General features: G+C 38.9%; 1 pseudogene; it reads left to right on the forward strand.

Moving 5' to 3' along the window:
* The first annotated feature begins 1,114 nt into the window (after positions 1-1,114).
* The window catches only part of LOC142324665 (uncharacterized), a 47,471-nt pseudogene continuing 20,997 nt past the window's right edge, over positions 1,115-27,588 (forward strand).

Raw genomic sequence — 27,588 nt, forward strand, 5'->3', positions numbered from 1 at the left:
AGACATGCTTGGTGTTGTCTCCTTCAAAGTAGTTCCCCTCTGATTGCACACACTTATTCCAGCGGTTTTGCCATTGATGGTAACATTTCTGGAACTCATCTTCTGTAATATCCTCCAAGACCCTCTTTTGGACATCTTGTGTTGTTTGAAAATGGTGTCCCTTGACCGCCATTTTGATTCTTGGAAATAGAAATAAGTTGCACGGAGCGATATCTGGTGAATAATTTGGCTGTGGTAGTACTGAAATTTGTTTCATTTGTTTGGTTAAAAATCGCTGTACTTATAGAGCAGTACAGCATACAAGCATGCGTTTTACTTTTGACTTTGACATGCGAGCTTTATTTGGTCTGGGTGATTCCTTTGCGAACTTTGGCGTTTTGTCTCTGGATCGTATTGAAAAAACTAACCTTCATCACCGGTGATAACACGGCTCAAGAAATCTGGATCGATTTCCGTTTGCTCTAACAGATCGGCTGCCACATTTTTCCGTGTTTCTCGCTGTGAGATTTTGTTGTGGTGAAATTTTTGGGGACCATTTATGCACAAATCTTTCTCGTACCAAGATCTTCAGTTAATATTAGACGAACCGTTTCTCGATCGAGTTCTTCTGCGATCATTTTAACGGATAATCTTCGATCAGATCGTACGATTTCATACACCCTGGTCAAGTGACATAACCTCCTCTACAAAAACCTTCTGAAGCTTACCGTAAGTTGTCGTTGCGTTTTCACCCGATATAACGTAAAAAGAAATGACATACCGTCGCGCAATATTTTCCGGTTTCATTTCTGTGACGAGAGACACAAACACGTGTTCACTTATTACAGCACAACTCACGACCGAGCTGTTGCATCAATGTGCCGCTTGGACTAGAAGTAGCTGATAGATCAAGGTCAAAGTTGGTGTGCCTATTCAAGCTGCAGGGTTGCCACATCTTACAAAGAAAAATCCGTCTTATTACTTTATTGTCGCACCTTGTATGACTGATTCGAAACGTAAATCCTTCTAAGTTATTGATATAATGATTGCACCTCCATGAATTTTATATAAATTTAATTATAATTATTAATTTTGTTTCTGTTTTGGTTATTTTCAAGGTGTAACAACCAGGTTTTATATATAATGAAAAATAATAAAGAAGAATAAGAAACAATAATGGAAAGAAGCGGTAATTCTGAAATTCTATCTCCAATAACATTTACCCTATCTGCACCGGGAAAATTAATTTTATTCGGTGAACATAGCGTAGTCTATGGTAAATCTGCATTAGCAGCAAGTATTAATAAACGTATGTATTTAAAATTAACTGAAGCAGATAATGAAATGTTTCGATTAAATGTGAAAGAAATTAATTTTGATTATTCGTTTCTGTTTAAATATATTAATAAAATAATTAATGAAGATATTCCTGATAATAATATGAAGATTTTAACAAAACGAACGTTGATGTAAACGAAATAAATCACGATGAATTTCTCAGTATTGTTGAAGAAAATATAAAAAAATTAATCGGGGATAATTTAACTAACATAACTAAAGAACAGAAATCATCTTTAATCGTATGTTTCTATTTATTACACGGTATATATTATAAAGATTTAGATTCAATCACGGAGCCAGGTTTATCAATTTTATCTCCTATAAATATAGATATTACAACAGAGTTATCAATCGGTTCAGGTGCTGGTAGTTCTGCTGCATTTTGTGTTTGTATAGCGGCTGCATTAATACATTATAATAATATTAAAAAATATAGATTAATTTCGGCTGAAAAGATTACTTTTTCTGAAGAGGTAAGTGTTTTATTTTTTTATATATATATATATATATATATATATATATATATATTACATTAATTAAATAATTTTTTATATATAATTAGAAAGTCTATTGGAAACTGAAATGAACGTTGCTAAAATAAACGGAGCGTACAGAAAGATAGATAAAGACAAACGGAGAGACAGAAAAAGAGTGAGAAAGAGAGAGCAGAGAGAAAGTGTGAGAGACAAAAAGGTTGGAGAGAGAGACAGAAATAAAGACAGAGTGACAGAGAGAGAGAGTGAGAGAGACAGACAGTGTGCGAGAGAGTAGTTTATTTTTTTTTATTTTTTTTTTTTTTTAGGGCGAAAAACGGTTGAACGTTATCATCGCCCGGAAAATAAATAAATAGATAAATAAATAAAAATAAAAATAAAAATAAAAATAATTTAAGTTTTTTAGATAAAATTAAAACTTAAAACTACTATCACAGAAACAAAATCCGGAATGGGTGTAAAAGGCCCATTCTCGGATAATAAAAACACTAATATGTAACTTAAAACTATGTTAAAAACTATCGCATTAAAAATAAATAAAACTTAAAACTATGTTAAAATCTATCACATTAAAAATAAATAAAACTTAAAACTAAAAAAGGAGATAAAACTTAAAACTAATATCACAAAAATCTTACAACTAATATCACAGACGAATTTATTAAAAACGAACAAAAAAAAAAAAAAAAAAAAAAAAAAAATCCGATAGGGAGTGTAAAAGGCTCCCTACTCGGATAACAAAAACAATACATAGGACAATACATACAATTATGAAAGAATACATACTTATTAAATTTTTTTCATTAACCCTATACTACGTAAAAATATAAACATCCGGTTTAAAACCTCCTTATCGTCACGCAAGATACCACGGATGTTACTAGGAATTTTAAATTTATGACGCAATGCCGCATAACATATGCAGTCCACGAGTATGTGGCGCACAGTCACGCGGCAGTTGCATCTTGCGCATAGAGGTGGTTGTCCTCTTGTAAAGAGGTACTCGTGTGTAACTCTCGTGTGTCCTATCCGCAATCGACAGAGAACTACTTCCTCACGCCGGGGTTTTCTGTATGAGGAGTTCCATGGTAACACAGAATCTTTAATGTGACGGAGTTTATTATCAACGGTAGCTGTCCAATCACCTTGCCACCTTGTTCTTAATAATTGTTTTACATAGTTAATGAAATCAGAAGTAGCAACTCGGGTGGTGAAAGGAGGCTGGTTACATGCTTCTTTGGCAGCGGAATCTGCATGTTCATTACCTGGAATCCCTACGTGGCTAGGGACCCAGCAAAAACTTAATTCTGTGTTGTGATTATTCAACTCAGCGATTGCGTTGTAAATTTCAATGACGATAGGATGTTTGGAATAAAAGTTTTTTAAGGCTTGGAGAGCACTACACGAGTCACTGCAAATAAGAATTTTTCTATATTTAGGGTTAATGATGTTTAGAGCCTTATTTATAGCGTATAGTTCAGCGGTAAACACACTCGTAATACCGGGTAGACCAAACATATAAGTTCTCTCATTAACAACAAATGCACACCCAACTGAATCATTTTGTTTCGATCCATCAGTGTATACAACCGCATCTGGTTTCATCTTGGAGAGAACACACTGAAACATTTGCTGAAAGACAATAGATGGTGTTGATTGCTTATTGTATGTGGCCAGGTCAAAATTAAAATTTATAAGGCTTATTCTCCACGGAGGATATGAGCAAGGATATATAGAAAAGAATGACGGTTTGTCAACATTTATATGCTGCAGCAGACGCCAGGTACGGATACCTACCGGTGCAGTACGACGTGGATGGTCCTCATACTTTCTTAGATTAGGATTTCTAAAGACTGACTCAAGAGCCGGGTGATTTGGTTGTCCTTTGAGACGAGCAAAATACGATAATAAAAGCTGGTCTCGTCTATCCCAAAGTGATGGTTCACCACAGTCTACCAGTAAGCTTGCCACAGGACTAGATCTAAACGCGCCTGTGGCAAGCCGAAGGAAAGCATGATGTACACTATCCAGCATTTTAAGCACGGTTTGACGAGCTGATGAGTAGGCCACACAACCGTAATCTAAACGGGAGCGAACAAAGGAATAGTAAAAATGTATCATACATGATCTATCGGCTCCCCAGTTGGTGTTAGTAAGGACTCGCATCATATCTAGAATTTTGGAACATTTTGTTTTCAATTCTTTTAAATGTTCGACCCAAGTAAGACGGCTATCAAAAATTAAACCTAAAAACTTAATGTAAGTAGAGGTAGTAATAGTCTCACCGTTCAGAAAAATTTGCGGAATAGAAGGGTTTCGTAGCCGAGAAAAAACTACACATTTTGTTTTTTCGGATGAAAATGTGAAACCAGTAATCCTGGACCAAGTTTCAAGGTGAGATACAGTGTTCTGCAGTAGTCTCTCTGCTGTAGGTGCCGAACGGCTTGCAATGTAGATAGCAAAGTCGTCAGCAAATAGAGAGCATGAGACAGGAGCCTGAACACATTTGGTAATATCATTTATGGCTACAGAAAATAAGGTGGCACTTAATACACTACCTTGGGGCACTCCATTCTCCAAGATGACACTATCTGAGAGCGAATCATCCACACGAACACGAGCCGTTCGGTGATTTAAGAATCCCCGGATAAAAGCAAGCATATTGCCCTTGATTCCCCATTTTTTGAGAGTGTTAAGGATACCACGTCGCCAGGCTGTGTCATACGCCTTTTTTATATCAAAGAAGATAGCGACGAGGTGTTGCCGATTGAGGAAAGCGTTTTGTATGGCTGTTTCTAGTGACACTAAATGGTCAATGGAAGATCGTCCTTGTCGAAAACCACACTGTTCTGGAGATAGAAAGCCATGTTTCTCCAAGTACCATGTAAGTCTGCGGTTTACCATTCTCTCCATTATTTTACACAAAACGCTTGTTAATGAAATAGGGCGATAGCTTGAGGGGTTCTTCTGGTCTTTACCAGGTTTTAGTACTGGTATAATAAATGCTTCTGACCAGCCGGGTGGGAAGACTTGTTCGGAGAATAAACCGTTGAAAATATTCAAAAGTTGTTGTAGTGCCGAATTAGGAAGGTGTGAAAGCATGGAAAGGCGAATGTTGTCCGGTCCAGGGGAAGTGTCCCGTGAATTTTTAAGTGCATGTAACAATTCTTTAAATACGAATGGAGTGTTTAATTCACCAACCGAATCACCAATGTTTAACGACAACACCTCCATTTGTATCTTGTACCGTTGAAAATCGTTATTATATGATGAGGTGAGAGACACCGAGCGGAAAGATTTTGCCAGACTATTTGCCACTTCCGAGGATGATGAAAGGAGCTCTCCTTCATCAATAAGACCAAGAATAGATTGTTTCGGTGATCCGAAGATTGCACGAATTTTCTTCCATACAGTAGACGTGGAGGTAGTGCGTGAGATAGTGCTCACGTATTTCGTCCATGAATTCCTCTTAGCGTCCAAGAATACTCGACGGCACACCGCTCTAGCCTTGCGGTATAAATTTAGATGTTCCGTTGTAGGCCTACGATTAAATTTACGTAATGCCTGCCGTCGATTCTTAATAGCAATTTTGCATTCATCGTTCCACCATGGAACGAAAGGACGTCTAGGATTACCCGATGTTTGTGGGATATACCTGTTGGCATTCTTAAGTATCATGGACGTAAAAGAAGAATATTGGTCGAGGATGTTCGCTCCATCGTCATACTGAGATTGGAATGATTTACAGTATCCGTTCCAATCTGCCTTTTCAACAATCCATCTCCGTGGCATTCTTTTAATCTCGCAGTCTACACCGAAACTAATAATAATTGGTCTATGATCACTGCCGTGATAGTCATCACAAATCGACCAATTAAAATGAGGGAGTACATTCGGTGATCATATAGAAAGATCAAGGTTAGATGCAGCACCAGTTGATAAGGACATAAATGTGTGTGATCCATTATTCAGTAGGCAAAGGTCAAAATCTTGTCTCAATCGGTTTATCATATTTCCTCGAGTGGAGCAGAAGGTTGAGCCCCAGGAAATATGATGGGCATTGAAGTCTCCTACTATTAACGATGGAGATGGTATTTGTGTAAGGAGATTTGAGACATCTAAAGCACTGAACACAGTGTTCGGTGAGAGATACAGATTGCAGATATGCAATTTGAAGGGAATAGTGACCTTTACTGCAATAGCAGGAATGACAGTGGTTAGTTGAATTCTTGTAGCTGACACCCCATTCTTCATGAAAATCGCTACTCCACCACTCTCCCTACTGTCTACTAGGCAGTCGTATCTCTCGCAGAAGTATCCTCTAAGAGTAATTCGGTCATGTTGTAGAAGGTGAGTTTCCTGGAAACACATGATTAGTGGATCATGTGTGTGCGCCAGTACTCTAATATCTTCAATGCGGGACCGAATACCTCTAACATTCCACTGAATAATGTTCATAAGTGTAAGAAACAAATAAAAAAATAAATTTCGGAGACTATATAAAAATTAGTTGTACGTGATTCGGTTTTTATTTTTTGTATTTTTTATTTTAAAGAACTCCGATGCCCTAGGGTCGGGTGGTTCTTCAATCATATCCTCCAGTATATGAGGTGATGGTGGAGGAGATTTATTTGACTGGGATGCTGTAGTTGACATCCCAGAAGAGATAGTTATGTGGGTTCCCTTTATGGGGAGCTTATTAGGTGGCTTACTGCCAGCTGTGATAGTCGCTATTCGTGGCGGTACGGCTTTGGGAATAGGAACTTTCGTATGTATCCTACTGTTTGATTCACTAGCTGCGACGGAGGACTTTTTATTCGTTTTTGTCAGCTCTGAGATAGTGGCTGTAAGTGAAGCTACTTGATCAGATAGCATCTGAACAAGTTTTTTAAGCTCATTGCAGGATCCACACTGCTGATTATTAGCATTTATAGGAATTTGTTTAGTTGTAGCGGTGGCAAAAGATACGTCTGGTTTAACCAGGTTCCGTGAGTTGTTTATCTTTTTATATTCTCTACGTGCAGCCGGAAAAGATAGTTTTTGCTCCGTACAGATTTTGAGAATTGCCTTTTCTTCTTTAAAAGTTGGGCAATCTCGGGAGCGGGCTGTGTGTGGACCACTGCAGTTTGCGCATTTTTCACTTTCTTCGCAGTTAGTGTCATTGTGACCTTCTTTAGAACATCGAGCACAGATCTCTGTTTTTGTACAAGATGTTGTGGTATGACCAAAACCTTGGCATCTAAAACATCGCCGTGGGTTGGGTATGAATGGTCGTACCCGAACCGAGAGGTAACCCACTTTAATCTTCTCTGGTGGAACAGGAAGATTGAATGTTAATATAAGAGACGGTGTCGGTTCTTCTGTTCCGTTCTGCCGTTTCATTATACGTTTTACTTCAACAACATCTTGGTGGCAAAGCTCGTCAACTATTTCAGAGATATCTATATCTATAAGGTCTCTACAAAAGATTACACCCCGGCTCGTATTTAACGTTTTGTGGCATTCTGCACTTATATTTATGCCACCCATATTACGGAGCCGTAAGATAGATCGACTCTGTTCATCGTTGAATGTTTCAACCAGAATCGATCCGTCACGTAATTTCCTGATATTCTTAGGGGAGCCACTTACACCTGTTATGGTTTTGTTAATTAAGAAAGGTGAAACCTTTTGAAGGGAGCCACCTTCCTGACTATTTCTGAGTACAATGAATCTGATATTTTTATATTTTGATTTTAAGAAATTCTGTTCAGTAGGACTTTTATCCTCGTCAGACGAAGCTGATCGAGGTCTCTTCGCAAGACTTAAAATGGTGGTTTTTTCAGATGGACCACCAACCATCATAGTGTTTATTATTGGAACTGAAATTTTGGTCCCACGAGTACCGGCGAAAAATGGACCACTCCAGCAGAGCGCACGCGTACTGGAGCTAGAGCTAAATACAACTGGGTTCGCCCTGGTGCCCAGAGGACATCGTTCGAGACTCACTACGTAGAGCCATTCACCCATCGGCACGATTTGTTCCCACCTTGGGTTACGGTTGCGTTTCGTAAGATGTCGCAACACCACCGAGTGTAAATGTAAGAAATATCAGTGTAGGTTGTTGTTGTGTAATTGTGTATGTGTGTATGTTGTAATTTATGTAGTGTTCTTGGTGTAGTATATGTGTAAAATGTAAAGTGTTCCGCAGCTCATTGTATAGTGGGAAGAAAAGCTGCGGAGGCTAGGCCCGTGGGGACGCCAACCCCCAAAGTCTTAAAGAATAAGACTCCCCGTCGGGGGGCGAGAGAGTAGTGAGAGAGACTGACAGACAGACAGTTAGACACACTGAGAGGTGAATGTTACACAGAGAGAGAGGAGACAGACCGACAGAAAGATAGAGACAGACAGACATACAGTTTGAGAGAGAGAGAGAGAGAGAGAGAGAGTGAGAGAGAAAAAGACTGACAGACAAACAGAATGAGAGAGGAAGACAAGAGAGACAGAGGAAGGGAAGAAAAAGTGGGTGTGAGAGACAGAAAGGTTGGACAGAGAGAGAGAGAGAGAGAGAGAGAGACAGAAATAGACAGAGTGACAGAGGGGAGAGAGAGAGAGAGTGTGTGAGACAGACAGACATACAGTGTAAGAGAGAGAAAAAGCATGCCAAGTTTGCGGCAACGTGAAGTCCTGTGACGATTGTTTTTTTCGACATCCATAAGGAATTTATTCCTCTTGGTCAAACTGTCAACGGGATGTTCTATTGTGAAGTTTTTGAAGCGGTTACGTGAAAAAGCATTAAAAAGCATTAAAGCATTAAAAAGCAAACGTTCAGATCTGTGGGGTTACAACAGCCGGGTTCGGCACCATGACAACGCGCCCGCACACTTATCGCTAGCCGTTTGGAATTTCTTGGCTTCTAAAAAGACGGTCGTGATTCCCCACCCACTCTTATTCGCCTGACCTTGCCCCGTGCGACTTTTTTCTCTTTCGGAAAATAAAATTTCAATCGAAAGGACGTCGTTTTAACACAATTGAGGAGATTTAGGAAGAAACGTAGAAAGTGCTTCGAACAATTACACCTGCAGATTTCCAGGGTTCCATGGAATCATGGGAAAAAAGGCTGGGATCACTCTATCAATTCTCAAGGGGATTAAAGGAGACAGTTGAAATTATAAGTTATGGTAAACTATTTTATTTTTATGGTAAAATTCCCGGAACTTTTGGGATACCACCTCGTTTAAATCATAAAAGACAAAATTTAGTTGTTTTAAACAGTTTAAAATATACAAACACATGACTTTTTTAAAAATTAACTCATAGAAAAGACATTGTACGTGACAAAAGTGTCACGTACAATAGTTTTTTAAAGAAGCTTTTAATGTATTATGTAAAAGTATCTCGTCGTAGGCTGTGAAAAAAATACCGAGTGTGTGATTTAGCTTCGGTGACATTTTAATAAGTTTTCAAAACGACCAGAAATCATGAGGAGAATGGCATATCGTACTTTTTTTTGTCGTCAGTCATTTGACTGGTTTGATGCAACTCTCCAAGATTCCCTATCTGGTGCTAGTCGTTTCATTTCAGTATACTCCCTACATCCTACATCCCTAACAATTTGTTTTACATATTTCAAACGTGGCCTGCCTACACAATTTTTTCCTTCTGCCTGTCCTTCCAATATTAAAGCGACTATTCCAGGACGCCTTAGTATGTGGCCTATAAGTCTGTCTCTTCTTTTAACTATATTTTTCCAAACGCTTCTTTCTTCATCTATTTGCAGCAATACATCTTCATTTGTCACTTTATCCACCCATCTGATTTTTAACATTCTACTATAGCACCGCATTACAAAATCTTCTAATCTTTTCTTGTCAGATACTCCGATCGTCCAAGTTTCACTTCCAGATAAAGCGACACTCCAAAAATATACTTTCAAAAATCTTTTCCTGATATTTAAATTAATTTTTGACGTAAACAAATTATATTTCTTACTGAAGGCTCGTTTAGCTTGTGCTATTCGGCATTTTATATCGCACCTGCTTCGTCCATCTTTAGTAATTCTACTTCCCAAATAACAAAATTCTTCTACCTCCATAATCTTTTCTCTTCCTATTTTCACATTCAGTGGTCCATCTTTGTTATTTCTACTACATTTCATTACTTTCGTTTCGTTCTTGTTTATTTTCTTGCGTAGGAGTTCTTCAATGCCGTTCATTGTTCTTCCCAAATCTCTTTCTCGGCTAGAATTACTATATCATCAGCAAATCGTAGCATCTTTATCATCTTTTCACCTTGTACTGTTACTCTGAATCTAAATTGTTCTTTAACATCATTAACTGTTAGTTCCATGTAAAGATTAAAAAGTAACGGAGATAGGGAACATCCTTGTCGGACTCCCTTTCTTATGTTCTTCAATTATTACTGTTCCTGTAAATGTTAGCAATTATTCTTCTATCTCTGTATTTGAACCCTAATTTTTTTTAAATGCTGAACATTTTATTCCAGTCTACGTTATCGAATGCCTTTTCTAGGTCTATAAACGCCAAGTATGTTGATTTGTTTTTTTTTTAAATCTTCCTTCTACTATTAATCTGAGCCCTAAAATATCTTCCCTTGTCCCTATACTTTTCCTGAAACCAAATTGGTCTTCTCCTAACACTTCTTCCACTCTCCTCTCAATTCTTCTGTAATTCTAGTTAAGATTTTTGATGCGTGACTTGTTAAACTAATTGTTCTGTATTCTTCACATTTATCTGCCCCTGCTTTCTTTGGTATCATTACTATAACGATTTTTTTGAAGTCTGACGGAACTTCCCCTTTTTCATAAATATTACACACCAGTTTGTATAGTCTCTTAATCTCTTCCTCACCTGCACTGCGCAGTAATTCTACAGGTATTCCGTCTATTCCAGGAGCCTTTCTGCCATTTAAATCTTTTAATGCTCTCTTAAATTCAGATCTCAGTATTGTTTCCCCCATTTCATCCTCCTCAACTTCCTCTTCTTCCTCTATAACACCATTAAATTTATTATGTAAAAAAAAATATTTGAGACTGACAAATTTGAAAAATAAAAAAAACATAAACTGTTAAGCAATTCTGTTTTAATTACAACCATGTTCAAAATCGTACCATTCTTTTATGATAATCTGTATATATAAGTTGAATGTATTCGATTATTATAGTTGAAATTTTTTTTTCCAGGGTTTAAAATCGATTTCAAAATGGGCTTTTAAGGGTGAAACTGTTATGCACGGTAAACCGTCTGGTATCGACAACACAGTTGCTACATTTGGTTCATTTATTGAAGTTTCAAACATCGTCGATATTTCTACAAACATTACAGTTAAACAATTTCTGAAATTAGACCATCCTCCTGTTATTAATATCATTCTCATCAACACTGGTAGATATCATTTTTATTATTTTATTAAATATCACAAATTTAGTTATAACTTATACGTTTGATTTAATCATATCTATTTTTACGATGTCATATTCCATTAAACAAAATATATAATAATTTGATTGTTTCACTTATGTACGTTTTGAAGAAAAGAGTTTTTATTAATTCAATTACTAGGTTTGTATTTTACAAGTTTTGGGCGTTCCAGAAAATATTTTGAATATCCCGTTCAAAATACGGAGAGAGAGCGAGAGAGAGAGAGAGAGAGAGACTGAGAGAGAGAGAGACTGAAAGAGATAAAGAGAGAGAGACTGAAAGAGAGAGAGACAGAGAGAGAGAAAGAGTGAGAGAGAGAGAGACAGAGAGAGAGAAAGAGTGAGAGAGTGAGACTGAGAGAGAGAGAGAGAGACTGAAAGAGAGAGAGAGAGAGAGACTGAGAGAGAGACTGAAAGAGAGAGAGAGAAAGAGACTGAAAGAGAGAGAGAAAGAGAGAGAGAGAGTGAGAGATAAAGAGAGAGAGACTGAAAGAGATAAAGAGAGAGAGAGACTGAAAGAGATAAAGAGAGAGAGACTGAAAGAGATAAAGAGAGAGAGACTGAAAGAGAGAGAGAGAGAGAAAGAGAGAGAGAGTGAGAGAATGACACAGAGTGGAGGAAGTGTTAGGAGAAGACCGGTTTGGTTTCAGGAAAAGTATAGGGACATGGGAAGCAATTTTAGGCCTCAGATTAATAGTAGAAAGAAGATTAAAGAAAAACAAACCAACATACTTGGCGTTTATAGACCTAGAAGAGGGTTTCGATAACGTAGACTGGAATAAAATGTTCAGCATTTTAAAAAAATTAGGGTTCAAATACAGAGATAGAAGAACAATTGCTAACATGTACAGGAACCAAACAGCAAAAATAACAATTGAAGAACATAAGAAAGAAGCCCTAATAAGAAAGGGAGTCCGACAAGGATGTTCCCTATCTCCGTTACTTTTTAATCTTTACATGGAACTAACAGTTAATGATGTAAAGGAACAATTTAGATTCGGAGTAACAGTACAAGGTGAAAAGATAAAGATGCTACGATTTGCTGATGATATAGTAATCCTAGATGAGGGTAAAAGAGATTTGGGAAGAACAATGAAAGACATAGATGGAGTCCTACGCAAGAAAATATACAAGAACAAAACGAAAGTAATGAAATGTAGTAGAAATAACGAAGATGGATGTCTGAATGTGAAAATAGGAAGAGAAAAGATTATGGAGGTAGAAGAATTTCGTTATTTGGGTAGTGGAATTACTAAAGATGGACGAAGCACAAGCGATATAAAATGCCGAATAGCACAGGCGAATCAGAAGTATAATTCCTTTTCATCAAAAATTAATTTAAATGTCAGGAAAGTATATATTTGGAGCGTAGTTTTATATGGAAGTGAAACTTGGACGATCGCTGTACCTGACAACAAGATTAGAAGATTTTGAAATGCGTTGCTATAGCAGAATGTTAAAAATCAGATGGGTGGATAAAGTGACAAATGAAGAGGAATTGCGAAAAATAGATGAAGAAAGAAGCCTTTGGAAAAATATAGTTAAAAGAAGAGACGGACTTATAGGCCACATCCTGGAATAGTCGCTTTAATATTGGAAGGACAGGTAGAAGGAAAAAATTGTGAAGTGAGGCCACGTTTGGAATATGTAAAACAAATTGTTAGGGATGTAGGATGTAGAGGGTATACTGAAATGAAACGACTAGCACTAGATAGGGAATCTTGAAGAACTGCATCAAACCAGTCAAATGACTGAAGACAAAAAAAATGCACTTTAATCTTTGAGAATTTTTTAAATAAAATCCCATTTATGAAATCAACTGGATTATATGTACAGTCTTCGAAAATCATTTGTGACCTAGTGTCAGTATTGTATTCATATTATATTCGATTAGGGTTTCACGAATTCTTACCGGGTGAACGCGTCTTCTCGTTTCAGTTAATTTTTAAAATCGTGTGGTCCAGCGTTCAAATCTTAAGTATTTTTTTGTTTTTTTTTTTTTGTTTCAATTAACTTTCTTTTTCCTGTTTAGCCTCCGGTAACTACCGTTTAGATAATAATTCAGAGGATGATATATATGAGTGTAAATGAAGTGTACTCTTGTACAGTCTCATTTCGACCATTCCTGAGATGTGTGGTTAATTGAAAAACCCAACCACCAATGAACACCGGTATCCACGATCTGATATTCAAATCCGTGTAGAAATAACTGGCTTTACTAGGACTTGAACGCTAGAACTCTCGACTTCCAAATCAGCTGATTTGGGAAGACGCGTTTACCACTAGGGTAAACCCCCCGCGTTTACCACTGGGTTTGTTTAAATTAACTGTACAAGACTAAACTTCATTTACACTCATATATATCATCCTCTGAAGTATTATTTGAACGATAATTCCCACAGGATAAACAGGAAAAAGAAAGGGTTTCACAAGTAAAATATTTACCGCTAAGTAGAGTCGTATTGTAACTATAATCAAGAGGCCATTATACAGGGTGTCCCATATAAAACGCAACCCATCAATCACTCATCCATGAAATTTCAAAAGTCAAGCTTACTCCCTTACTCGTTACTGAAATGAACTCGTCCAACATCTGAACATCGCGGTGACGCAGTAGAACACTACCGATAGTAACAACAATACAATCATAACGTTCAGTGTATCGCTAGAAACAAGATGGTGTTTTCGGTAGATGAACGTGTTTTCATTGTCGAGTCGTACTTCAGTATGAAATCAGCGGTTGCAGTGCAAGCTTTGTTTCGCCAAAAGTACCCAGATAAACCGGCTCCTAACAAAACATCAGTATTAAGGTTAGTCGCACAATTTAGAGAAACCGGTTCTATTAATAACAACAACACAAAACACAAAGATCTGCGTCGGTGTTGAATACAGTCGCTGAAATCAAAGATCGATTACTCGCCTCGCCAAATAAATCGATCAGACGTTTGTCTGCTGAAATTAATTTGTCTAAATCGACTGTTCATCGGGCGATCAAACGATTACAATTACGACCTTATCGCATTCAAACGGTTCATCGACTTCTCGAGCCCGACAAAGAAAAACGGCTACAATATTGTCAACGGTTCCCTCGATTTCTGCGCGAGGGAGTTAACGTTATGGATTCGTTATTTTTCACAGATGAAGCACGGTTTCATTTGAACGGCTACGTAAACAGCCAAAACAGTAGAATTTGGAGCGCTGAAAATCTCCGCGTTTATCATGAAAAACAATTACACCCGCAGAAGTCGGGCGTGTGGTGCGCGATATCGCGGAATAAAATAATCGGTCCTATTTTTTTCGAGTACACCATTAATGGAGAACGATATCAGGATATTTTATTTCGGTTCATCGCAGTCTTGGAAGAGGAAGACAGACACTGCCGGCTACAACATGACGGTGCGACATCGCACTACGCATTCAATAATTTTAAATACATTCTAATTTTTATTTATTCGTATTACAGGTGTTTTAAGGAATACGGCAGAATTGGTGAATAAAGTCGTTAAATTGAAATCTAATAATCCTGCAATTGTTAATCATATTTTTAATGTAATGCATGAAGTCAGTGAAAAAGCATGTCAAATTGTCAAAGATATGGGCAATGGGCAAGGAAAAACTTCAAATCCATCTGATTTTGAACTTTTAGAGGTTAGTGTATATAATAATAGAAAATATTGATTCATACATTTAACTTTTAGGTTAATATTTCTTACCTTCTATAATTACAATTGTAGCGTAATATGTAGTAGTTTTCATGGACGCAAAACCAAGCACTGAAATTTAGATTTTATATAATAATAGCGTGAATATATATATATATATATATGTACAGAGTGATTCAGAAGGATAGCGCAATACTTTAACAACTCATTCTAGAGGCTAAAAATAAGAAAAAAGGTCATAAAAATATAGGTTCGAAAAAAACGATTCGTTAGTGAGTTACACAGGGTGAAAGATTTCGCCCGAGTTTTAGTTCCTCCGGGTAAACTAAGGCTTTTTGAAATGAAATGTTTTTAATTGAAAAGGTCAATTAAGGGGCAAATTCAATTGTTTCTTATTGTTTTTGAGCTGGGAAAACGAAAAAAATAGGTCCCAGAACTTTATCTCTGTTAGTTTCTAAGATATCCCATGTAAAACGCCAAAAATAGCGTGAATATATATATACACCAGGTGCGACAATAAAGTAATGAAACTGATTTTTCTTTGCAAGATGTGGCAACCCTGCAGCTTGCGTAGGCACACTATCTTTGACCTTGGTCTATAAGCTACTTCTAGTCCAAGCGGCACATTAATGCAACTGCTCGGTCGTGAGTTTGTGCTTTAATAAGTGAACAAAGGATTATTTCAAAACCACGGCACACCTAAAATGGGTATTCGAAGATTGATAACCGCGGCTATCACTTCGGCGGTACTGTATGCGGCTCCCATATGGGGGGCGGCAATGAACATACAGCGAAATAAAAAGAAGTTGAGAAGTGTCCATTGACTGGCATTGCTGCGTGTAGCTGCTAGTTACTGTACGGTATCGTATTACGCGCTGTGCGTACTGACCGGGGTCCTACCCATAGACCTTCAGATAAAAGCCAGAACCCTCAAACACAGCGGTATGTTGAAAGAAGAGATGGAAGGGATTATAGAACAAGAATGACAAGAAGAGCGGGCAGGGTCCAGAGTGCGAGAATGGACCAGACGCCTAATCCCTAATATTAAAACCTGGAATAACAATAGGCTCGGAGATGTCAATTTTTACATGACACAATTACTGTCGGGGCACGGCTTTTTCGGTCAGTATCTGTATAGGATCGGGAAGAGAGCCACCCCGCAGTGCATCTATTGTCCAGAGAACGACGATGCCGAACATACGTTGTTCATATGTCCAAGATGGGCCGTTAACGGAGGTCAAATAGTAATTAATGGTCTTACACCAGAAAATCTCATAAACTGGTCGGGGTACAACAATGAGAACCGGGAATGGTTCCGCAGGTTCGCCGGGGAGGTCCTGCGGGCCAAAGAGGATGAAGACAGAAGAACGGGAGAAGAACTGTTAGAGGCCAAAGGCGTAAAGACCGAGTCCCGGTTCCCTGCTGAGGCGCTGGGGGACGGCATAGCCGGACCTTGGCTTTAAAGCGGGGGATTAGAGGCAGGCAATGTAAAACAAAAGATCCGAGACCGGGGAGGCCAACCTGCCGTGCCGGACGTATAGCCGGCGGGTGGGGGACGCCTCCTTTGAGAGTAAAAGGACACTCTCCCCGACTGAGTATACTTAATTGGATATCCGGTCGGGGAGAGTAGAAAAAAAAAAAAGAAAAAAAGTGAACACGTGTTTGTGTGTCTCGTCACAGAAATGAATATTGCGCAACGGTATGCCATTTCTTTTTGCGTTAAATCGGGTGAAAACGCGACGACAACTTACGGTAAGCTTCAGAAGGCTTTTGGAGAGGAGGTTATGTCAAGAGCTCAAGTTTTTCGGTGGCATAAAATTTTTAGTGAAGGCAGAACCAATGTTGAAGATGAAGACCGAAGTGGACGACCATCAACCTCACGGACAGATGTCAACTTGACCAGGGTGCGTGAAATCGTACGATCTGATCGAAGATTATCCGTTAAAATGATTGTAGAAGAACTCAACATCGATAGAGAACGGTTCGTCTAATATTAACTGAAGATCTTGGTACGAGAAAGATTTGTGCAAAAATTGTCCCCAAAAATCTCACACAACAGCGAGAAACACGGAAAAATGTGGCAGCCGATCTGTTAGAGCAAACGGAAATCAATCCAGATTTGTTGAGCCGTGTGATGAAAGTTGGTTTTTTCAATACGATCCAGAGACAAAACGCCAAAGTTCGCAACGGTGCTCAAAGGTCAGACCAAAAAATGCTCGCATGTCAATGTCAGAAGTGAAATGCACGCTTGTGTGCTTCTTCGATTCCAAGGGAATTGTTCCTAAAGAGCGGGTGCCTCCTGGACAAACAGTTAACCGATATTTCTACAAAGAAATTTTAGAAAGACTTGGTAAACGAGTTCTTCGTGTCCGTGCCAACTTTGCTGATAATTGGATTCTGCATCACGATAATGCGCCATCCCATACTGCTCTGTCAGTACAGCAATTTTTAACTTGGAAACAAATTTCAGTACTACCACAGCCACCTTATTTACCAGATATCGCTCCGTGCGACTTATTTCTATTTCCAAGAATCAAAATGGCGGTCAAGGGACACCATTTTCAAACAACACAAGATGTCCAAAAAGCTGTGACGAGGGTCTTGGAGGATATTACAGAAGATGAGTTCCAGAAATGTTTCCATCAATGGGAGAAGCGCTGGAATAAGTGTGTGCAATCAGAGGTGAACTACTTTGAAGGAGACAACACTAAACATGACTAAAACGGTAAGCAAGATTTTTTTTCACATCAGTCTCATTACTTTATTGACGCACCTCGTATATATATATATATATATATATATGTACAGAATGATTCAGAAGGATAGGGCAATACTTTGACAACTCATTGTAGAGGGTAAAAATAAGAAAAATTTTTCAGTTCCTTCCGGGTAAATTAAGGTTTACTGAAATTCTGGGTAGTTCAATTAAGGCACAAATTCAATTATTTCTTATACTTTTTGGGCTGGGACATCGAAAAAAATAGGTCCCAGAACTGCATCTCTCTTAATTTCTATGATATCCCATGTAAAACGCCAAAAATAGCGTGAATATATATATATATATATATATATATATATATATATATATATATATATATGTACAGAGTGATTCAGAAGGACTGGGCAATAATTTTACAATTCATTCTAGAGGTTTAAAATAACAAAAAAGTTCATATAAATATAGGTCCGAAAAAAAGGCTTCGTTAGCGAGTTATACAGAGTGAAATATTTCGCCCGAGTTTCAGTTCCTCCGGGTAAATTAAGGTTTTCTGAAATTCTGGGAAGGTCAATTAAGGGGCAAATTCAATTGTTTCTTATTGTTTTTGAGCAGTTGGGAAATCGAAAAAATAGGTCCAAAAACTGTATCTCTGTTAGTTTCTAAGATATCTCATGTAAAACCCCAAAAATTGGATCAAAAAACACATTTTTTCCCCGTTTTGTACACATTTTGTACGAGGGTTATTATTTTTTTTCAAAGTCCGATCGGTCACGAAATTAAAACCACAGTGAAAATAAAAAATTTTTTATTTGTAACAACTTATTATATAGTTACGCTATTTCTCTACATAGTCGACACTTTGATTTAGAAATTTGTCGTAGCGTGGTACCAAATTTCCAATACCCTCGTTATAGAACGGAGCCGCCAGTGGTTTTCAGCCTTGTTTCTACGCCGGCCAGCAGCTCGATGTCTGTCCCAAAATGTTGTCCTCCTAGCCGGCGTTTCATGCGAGCAAAGAGGTGAAAATCGGATGGAGCCAACTCCGGGGTGAACGGTGGGTGATGAAACGCTTCCCGATGAAAACGGTACAGGAGCTTTTTCGTTACAGCTGCAGTGTCATGGAGAAAGACAATGCCTGATGACAACATTCATCTCCTCTTATTCTGAATCGTTCTTCGTAGACGTTGAAGAGTCACGCAATATGAGGTCGTGCGATGTTCCATGAATTCCACCAAGAGAACTCCTTTCCGGTCCCATGAACACAGTAGCCATTCTGTTAGAGAAGGTTCGCCTGAACTTGTTCGGTTTACTGGAAGAATGCGTCCGCTGTTTGGATTGTTATTTTGTTTCTTCAGTTTCAAAATTGACCCGTGTCTCGTCCCCTGTGACAGTTTTGTTGAAAAAATCTTCTCCTTCATTATGCAGAGAGAGAGAGAGTGACAGTGACAGACTGAGAGAGACAGAGTCAGAGAGACAGACAGAGAGAGAGAGAGAGAGAGAGAGAGAGAGAGAGAGAGAGAGAGAGAGAGAGAGAGAGAGAGAGAGAGAGAGAGAGAGAGAGAGACAGAGAGAGACAGAGAGTGAGAGAGAGAGTGTGAGAGAGAGAGAGAGAGAGACGTAGAGAGAGAGAGAGACAGAGAGAGAGACAGTGACAAAGACAGAGACACTGGAGCACTGGAGAAAAGATAGGGAGGCGTCCATTCTCATTGTTTTTTGATCGTCGGACAGCATCTTGGGAACCCATCTCGTACACAGTTTGCAATACTGAAGACTTTCGTTCACAATGGTGTAGAGAGATGACCTTGAAATTTCAGGAAACGAATCGCTCGATACGGTAATTGTGAACCGACGATTTTCTCGAATCGCCTCGCTTCCTTCCCTGACCGTCTGCATCATGAACATCTGTACGTCATGATTTAAAGTTCGTACACCATTGTCGCATTTTGTTTTTTTGCCACTCATTGAAGTTTCACCATACACATTACTAATTCGTCGATGAATTTCAGTTGCATTACACCTCTCAGCATGAAGAAATCGAATTACCACACGCAATTTACACTCGGCGTGAGATGATATTGTTGTAGACATGTTTACGTGTTCAGAACTAAACGAAATTTTTTTTTTTTTTTTTTTTTTTTTTTAAGGGCGAAAAACGGTTGAACGTTATCATCGCCCGGAAAATAAATAAATAGATAAATAAATAAATAAATAAAAATAATTTTAGGTTTTTAGATAAAATTAAAACTTAAAACTACTATCACAGAAACAAAATCCGGAATGGGTGTAAAAGGCCCATTCTCGGATAACAAAAACACTAATATGTAACTTAAAACTCTGTTAAAAACTATCACATTAAAAATAAATAAAACTTAAAGCTATGTTAAAAACTATCACATTAAAAATAAATAAAACTTAAAACTATGTTAAAATCTATCACATTAAAAATAAATAAAACTTAAAACTAAAAAAGGAGATAAAACTTAAAACTAATATCACAAAAATCTTACAACTAATATCACAGACGAATTTAAAAAACGAACAAAAAAAACAAAAAAAATCCGATAGGGAGTGTAAAAGGCTCCCTACTCGGATAACAAAAACAATACATAGGACAATACATACAATTATGAAAGAATACATACTTATTAAATTTTTTGCATTAACCCTATACTACGTAAAAATATAAACATCCGGTTTAAAACCTCCTTATCGTCACGCAAGATACCACGGATGTTACTAGGAATTTTAAATTTACGACGCAATGCCGCATAACATATGCAGTCCACGAGTATGTGGCGCACAGTCACGCGGCAGTTGCATCTTGTGCATAGAGGTGGTTGTCCTCTTGTAAACAGGTACTCGTGTGTGACTCTCGTGTGTCCTATCCGCAATCGACAGAGAACTACTTCCTCACGCCGGGGTTTTCTGTATGAGGAGTTCCATGGTAACACAGAATCTTTAATCTGACGGAGTTTATTATCAACGGTAGCTGTCCAATCACCTTGCCACCTTGTTCTTAATAATTGTTTTACATAGTTAATGAAATCAGAAGTAGCAACTCGGGTGGTGAAAGGAGGCTGGTTACATGCTTCTTTGGCAGCGGAATCTGCATGTTCATTACCTGGAATCCCTACGTGGCTAGGGACCCAGCAAAAACTTAATTCTGTGTTGCGATTATTCAACTCAGCGATTGCGTTGTAAATTTCAATGACGATAGGATGTTTGGAATAAAAGTTCTTTAAGGCTTGGAGAGCACTACACGAGTCACTGCAAATAAGAAGTTTTCTATATTTAGGGTTAATGATGTTTAGAGCCTTATTTATAGCATATAGTTCAGCGGTAAACACACTCGTAATACTGGGGAGACCAAACATATAAGTTCTCTCATTGACAACAAAAGCACACCCAACCGTATCGTTTTGTTTCGATCCATCAGTGTATGCAACCGCGTCTGGTTGCATCTTGGAGAGAACACACTGAAACATTTGCTGAAAGACAATAGATGGTGTTGATTGTTTATTGCATGTGGTAAGGTCAAAATTAAAATTTATAAGGTTTATTCTCCACGGAGGATATGAGCAAGGATATATAGCAAAGAATGACGGTTTGTCAACATTTATATGCTGCAGCAGACGCCAGGTACGGATACCTACCGGTGCAGTACGACGTGGATGGTCCTCATACTTTCCTAGATTAGGATTTCTAAAGACAGACTCAAGAGCCGGGTGATTTGGTTGTCCTCTGAGACGAGCAAAATACGATAATAAAAGCTGGTCTCGTCTATCCCAAAGTGATGGTTCACCACAGTCTACCAGTAAGCTTGCAATAGGACTAGATCTAAACGCGCCTGTGGCAAGCCGAAGGAAAGCATGATGTACTCTATCCAGCATTTTAAGCACGGTTTGACGAGCTGATGAGTAGGCCACACAACCGTAATCTAAACGGGAGCGAACAAAGGAATAGTAAAAACGTATCATACATGATCTATCGGCTCCCCAGTTGGTGTTAGTAAGGACTCGCATCATATCTAGAATTTTGGAACATTTTGTTTTCAATTCTTTTAAGTGTTTGACCCAAGTAAGACGGCTATCAAAAATTAAACCTAAAAACTTAACGTAAGTAGAGATAGTAATAGTCTCACCGTTCAGAAAAATTTGCGGAATAGAAGGGTTTCGTAGCCGAGAAAAAACTACACATTTTGTTTTTTCGGGTGAAAATGTGAAACCAGTAATCCTGGACCAAGCTTCAAGGTGATGTATAGTATTCTGCAGTAGTCTCTCTGCTGTAGGTACCGAACGGCTTGCAATGTAGATAGCAAAGTCGTCAGCAAATAGAGAGCATGAGACAGGAGCCTGAACACATTTGGTAATATCATTTATGGCTACAGAAAATAAGGTGGCACTTAATACACTACCTTGGGGCACTCCATTCTCTAAGATGACACTATCTGAGAGCGAATCATCCACACGAACACGAGCCGTTCGGTGATTTAAGAATCCCCGGATAAAAGCAAGCATATTGCCCTTGATTCCCCATTTTTTGAGAGTGTTAAGAATACCACGTCGCCAGGCTGTGTCATACGCCTTTTTTATATCAAAGAAGATAGCGACGAGGTGTTGCCGATTGAGGAAAGCGTTTTGTATGGCTGTTTCTAGTGACACTAAATGGTCAATGGAAGATCGTCCTTGTCGAAAACCACACTGTTCTGGAGATAGAAAGCCATGTTTCTCCAAGTACCATGTAAGTCTGCGGTTTACCATTCTCTCCATTATTTTACACAAAACGCTTGTTAATGAAATAGGGCGATAGCTTGAGGGGTTCGTCTGGTCTTTACCAGGTTTTGGTACTGGTATAATAAATGCTTCTGACCAGCCGGGTGGGAAGACTTGTTCGGAGAATAAACCGTTGAAAATATTCAAAAGTTGTTGTAGTGCCGAATTAGGAAGGTGTGAAAGCATGGAAAGGCGAATGTTGTCCGGTCCAGGGGAAGTGTCCCGTGAATTTTTAAGTGCATGTAACAATTCTTTAAATACGAATGGAGTGTTTAATTCACCAACCGAATCACCAATGTTTAACGACAACACCTCCATTTGTATTTTGTACCGTTGAAAATCGTAATTATATGATGAGGTGAGAGACACCGAGCGGAAAGATTTTGCCAGACTATTTGCCACTTCCGATGATGATGAAAGGAGTTCTCCTTCATCAATAAGACCAAGAATAGATTGTTTTGGTGATCCGAAGATTGCACGAATTTTCTTCCATACAGTAGACGTGGAGGTAGTGCGTGAGATAGTGCTCACGTATTTCGTCCATGAATTCCTCTTAGCGTCCAAGAATACTCGACGGCACACCGCTCTAGCCTTGCGGTATAAATTTAGATGTTCCGTTGTAGGCCTACGATTAAATTTACGTAGTGCCTGCCGTCGATTCTTAATAGCATTTTTGCATTCATCGTTCCACCATGGGACGAAAGGACGTCCAGGATTACCCGATGTTTGTGGGATATATCTGTTGGCATTCTTAAGTATCATGGACGTAAAAGAAGAATATTGGTCGAGGATGTTCGCTCCATCGTCATACTGAGATTGGAATGCTTTACAGTATCCGTTCCAATCTGCCTTTTCAACAATCCATCTCCGTGGCCTTCTTTTAATCTCGCAGTCTACACCGAAACTAATAATAATTGGTCTATGATCACTGCCGTGAAAGTCATCACAAATCGACCAATTAAAATGAGGGAGTACATTCGGTGAGCATATGGATAGATCCAGGTTAGATACAGTACCAGTTGATAAGGACATGAATGTATGTGATCCATTATTCAGTAGGCAAAGGTCAAAATCTTGTCTCAATTTATTTATCGTATTTCCTCAAGTGGAGCAGAAGGTTGAGCCCCAGGAAATATGATGGGCATTAAAGTCTCCTACTATTAACGATGGAGATGGTATTTGTGTGAGGAGATTTGAGACATCTAAAGCACTGAACTCAGTGTTCGGTGAGAGATACAGATTGCAGATATGCAATTTGAAGGGAATAGAGACCTTTACTGCAATAGCAGGAATGACAGTGGTTAGTTGAATTCTTTTAGCTGACACCCCATTCTTCATGAAAATCGCTACTCCACCACTCTCCCTACTGTCTACCAGGCAGTCGTATCTCTCGCAGAAGTATCCTCTAAGTGTAATTCGGTCATGTTGTAGAAGGTGAGTTTCTTGGAAACACATGATTACTGGATCATGTGTGTGCGCTAGTACTCTGATATCTTCAATGCGGGACCGAATACCTCTAACATTCCACTGAATAATGTTCATAAGTGTAAAAAAACAAATAAAAAAAATAAATTTCAGAAACTATATAAATATTAGTTGTACGTGATTCGGTTTTTCTTTTTTGTATTTTTTATTTTAAAGAACTCCGATGCCCTAGGGTCGGGTGGTTCTTCAATCATATCCTCCAGTATATGAGGTGATGGTGGAGGAGATTTATTTGACTGGGATGCTGTAGTTGACATCCCAGAAGAGATAGTTATGTGGGTTCCCTTTATGGGGAGCTTATTAGGTGGCTTACTGCCAGCTGTGATAGTCGCTATTCGTGGCGGTACGGCTTTGGGAATAGGAACTTTCGTATGTATCCTACTGTTTGATTCACTAGCTGCGACGGAGGACTTTTTATTCATTTTTGTCAGCTCTGAGATAGTGGCTGTAAGTGAAGCTACTTGATCAGATAGCATCTGAACAAGTTTTTTAAGCTCATTGCAGGATCCGCACTGCTGATTATTAGCATTTATAGGAATTTGTTTAGTTGTAGCGGTGGCAAAAGATACGTCTGGTTTAACCAGGTTCCGTGAGTTGTTTATCTTTTTATATTCTCTACGTGCAGCCGGAAAAGATAGTTTTTGCTCCGTACAGATTTTGAGAATTGCCTTTTCTTCTTTAAAAGTTGGGCAATCTCGGGAGCGGGCTGTGTGTGGACCACTGCAGTTTGCGCATTTTTCACTTTCTTCGCAGTTAGTGTCATTGTGACCTTCTTTAGAACATCGAGCACAGATCTCTGTTTTTGTACAAGATGTTGTGGTATGACCAAAACCTTGGCATCTAAAACATCGCCGTGGGTTGGGTATGAATGGTCGTACCCGAACCGAGAGGTAACCCACTTTAATCTTCTCTGGTGGAACAGGGAGATTGAATGTTAATATAAGAGACGGTGTCGGTTCTTCTGTTCCGTTCTGCCGTTTCATTATACGTTTCACTTCAACAACATCTTGGTGGCAAAGCTCATCAACTATTTCAGAGATATCTATATCTAGAAGGTCTCTACAAAAGATTACACCCCGGCTCGTATTTAACGTTTTGTGGCATTCTGCACTTATATTTATGCCACCCATTTTACGGAGCCGTAAGATAGATCGACTCTGTTCATCGTTGAATGTTTCAACCAGAATCGATCCGTCCCGTAATTTCCTGATATTCTTAGGGGAGCCACTTACACCTGTTATGGTTTTGTTAATTAAGAAAGGTGAAACCTTTTGAAGGGTGCCACCTTCCTGACTATTTCTGAGTACAATGAATCTGATATTTTTATATTTTGATTTTAAGAAATTCTGTTCAGTAGGACTTTTATCCTCGTCAGACGAAGCTGATCGAGGTCTCTTCGCAAGACTTAAATTGGTGGTTTTTTCAGATGGACCACCAACCATCATAGTATTTATTATTGGAACTGAAATTTTGGTCCCACGAGTACCGGCGAAAAATGGACCACTCCAGCAGAGCGCACGCGTACTGGAGCTAGAGCTAAATACAACTGGGTTCGCCCTGGTGCCCAGAGGACATCGTTCGAGACTCACTACGTAGAGCCATTCATCCATCGGCACGATTTGTTCCCACCTTGGGTTACGGTTGCGTTTCGTAAGATGTCGCAACACCACCGAGTGTAAATGGAAGAAATATCAGTGTAGGTTGTTGTTGTGTAATTGTGTATGTGTGTATGTTGTAATTTATGTAGTGTTCTTGGTGTAGTATATGTGTAAAATGTAAAGTGTTCCGCAGCTCATTGTATAGTGGGAAGAAAAGCTGCGGAGGCTAGGCCCGTGGGGACGCCAACCCCCAAAGTCTTAAAGAATAAGACTCCCCGTCGGGGAACTAAACGAAATGATTGAAGATCATACTAGAGAATTTTTTTTTATCTCAGCTCCCCTGGACCGGACCGACCCGACTTGTTGGTATTACGCCACCCAGGGGACGGTCTTTATACCCAAATAGGCCTTCCCGCCTACCAGCTATATACTGGCACGGCAGGTCGGCCTACCGGTAGCTCTTTTTAAGAGTAATCTTTTATTTTATATGCCCCTTTCAGACACCACGCCATACCTGGAGTGTCGTGATGTGGTGTCATGGTCTTTTGTGTTTTATTATTCCCTAAACTATATCCCCAGGAATCCCCAGCGGCTCATTGGAACCGACACACCTCAGCATGCTGGTCCTCCTCGCTGAGGTCCCTTCCCTAACCTTTTTTTTTTCCATCTTTTAACATACAGGGGCAACCAGGAATCGCCGTTAGGCATCTCGTTAGTCGGCCCCCACATGTAATGGCGGATGATTACCCCCACCCATCCTGTCTTCGTCCACTGTGGAACTCACCCATCGGGGTCTCCTACATATCTCCGAGATAACTGAACCTCCCATTCGGGAGGTTCCCTCAATGTAGGAGCTGCCCTTCCCGGCCCTATCCTGATGTACCGGACATGTATTCCATATGGCCTTCACAGCGCCCCCTCCCGCTCATACGTTCAGGGTCTCCCTTGACATCATCGTAAATACACAGACATGCCCGTTCTTGTGGGTGAGCATGCCCATGCATCCTAGTCATTTTTTTTTTTTTTTTTTTTTTTTTTTTTTGGGCGAAAAACGAATGGTCGTTATCATCGCCCGGAGAATCGATAAAAAAATAAAAGTAATTAAAACTTAAAACTACCATCACAGGAAATCAATTCCCGAATGGGTGTAAAAGGCCCATTCTCGGATAACAAAAATACTAACATGTAACTTAAAACTAAATAAAAATTAAAATTAAAAAAGGAGATAAAACTTACAACTAATATCACAAAAATCTTACAACTAATATCACAGCCAGTCTTTAAAATATTAAAAAATAACTTATAAAATTTAACAAATTCCGATAAGGAGTGTAAAAGGCTCCTAATCGGATAAAAATATCAAACATTCAGAGAAAAAAAAAAAAATAAATAAATATAATAAAAAAAATAAACTTATTAAAAAACTAAAAGTATTAAAAAATATACGCAACAGTATTAAATTTTTTGTGTTAACCCTATACTACGTAAAACCATAAACGTCCGGTTTAAAACCTCCTTATCATCACGCAAGATACCACGGATGTTACTAGGTAATTTAAATTTACGACGCAATGCCGCATAACATATGCAGTCCACGAGTATGTGGCGCACAGTCACGCGGCACTTGCATCTTGCGCATAGAGGTGGTTGTCCTCTTGTAAACAGGTACTCGTGTGTGGCTCTCGTGTGTCCTATCCGCAATCGACAGAGAACTACTTCCTCACGCCGGGGTTTTCTGTATGAGGAGTTCCATGGTAACACAGAATCTTTAATCTGACGGAGTTTATTATCAACGGTAGCTGTCCAATCACCTTGCCACCTTGCTCTTAATAATTGTTTTACATAGTTAATGAAATCAGAAGTAGCAACTCGGGCGGTGAAAGGAGGCTGGTTACATGCTTCTTTGGCAGCGGAATCTGCATGTTCATTACCTGGAATCCCTACGTGGCTAGGGACCCAGCAAAAACTTAATTCTGTGTTGCGATTATTCAACTCGGCGATTGCGTTGTAAATTTCAATGACGATAGGATGTTTGGAATAAAAGTTTTTTAAGGCTTGGAGAGCACTACACGAGTCACTACAAATAAGAATTTTTCTATATTTAGGGTTAATGATGTTTA

Source organism: Lycorma delicatula, chromosome 5 (genome assembly GCF_047948215.1).
Source record: "Lycorma delicatula isolate Av1 chromosome 5, ASM4794821v1, whole genome shotgun sequence".
Taxonomy (NCBI): domain Eukaryota; kingdom Metazoa; phylum Arthropoda; class Insecta; order Hemiptera; family Fulgoridae; genus Lycorma; species Lycorma delicatula.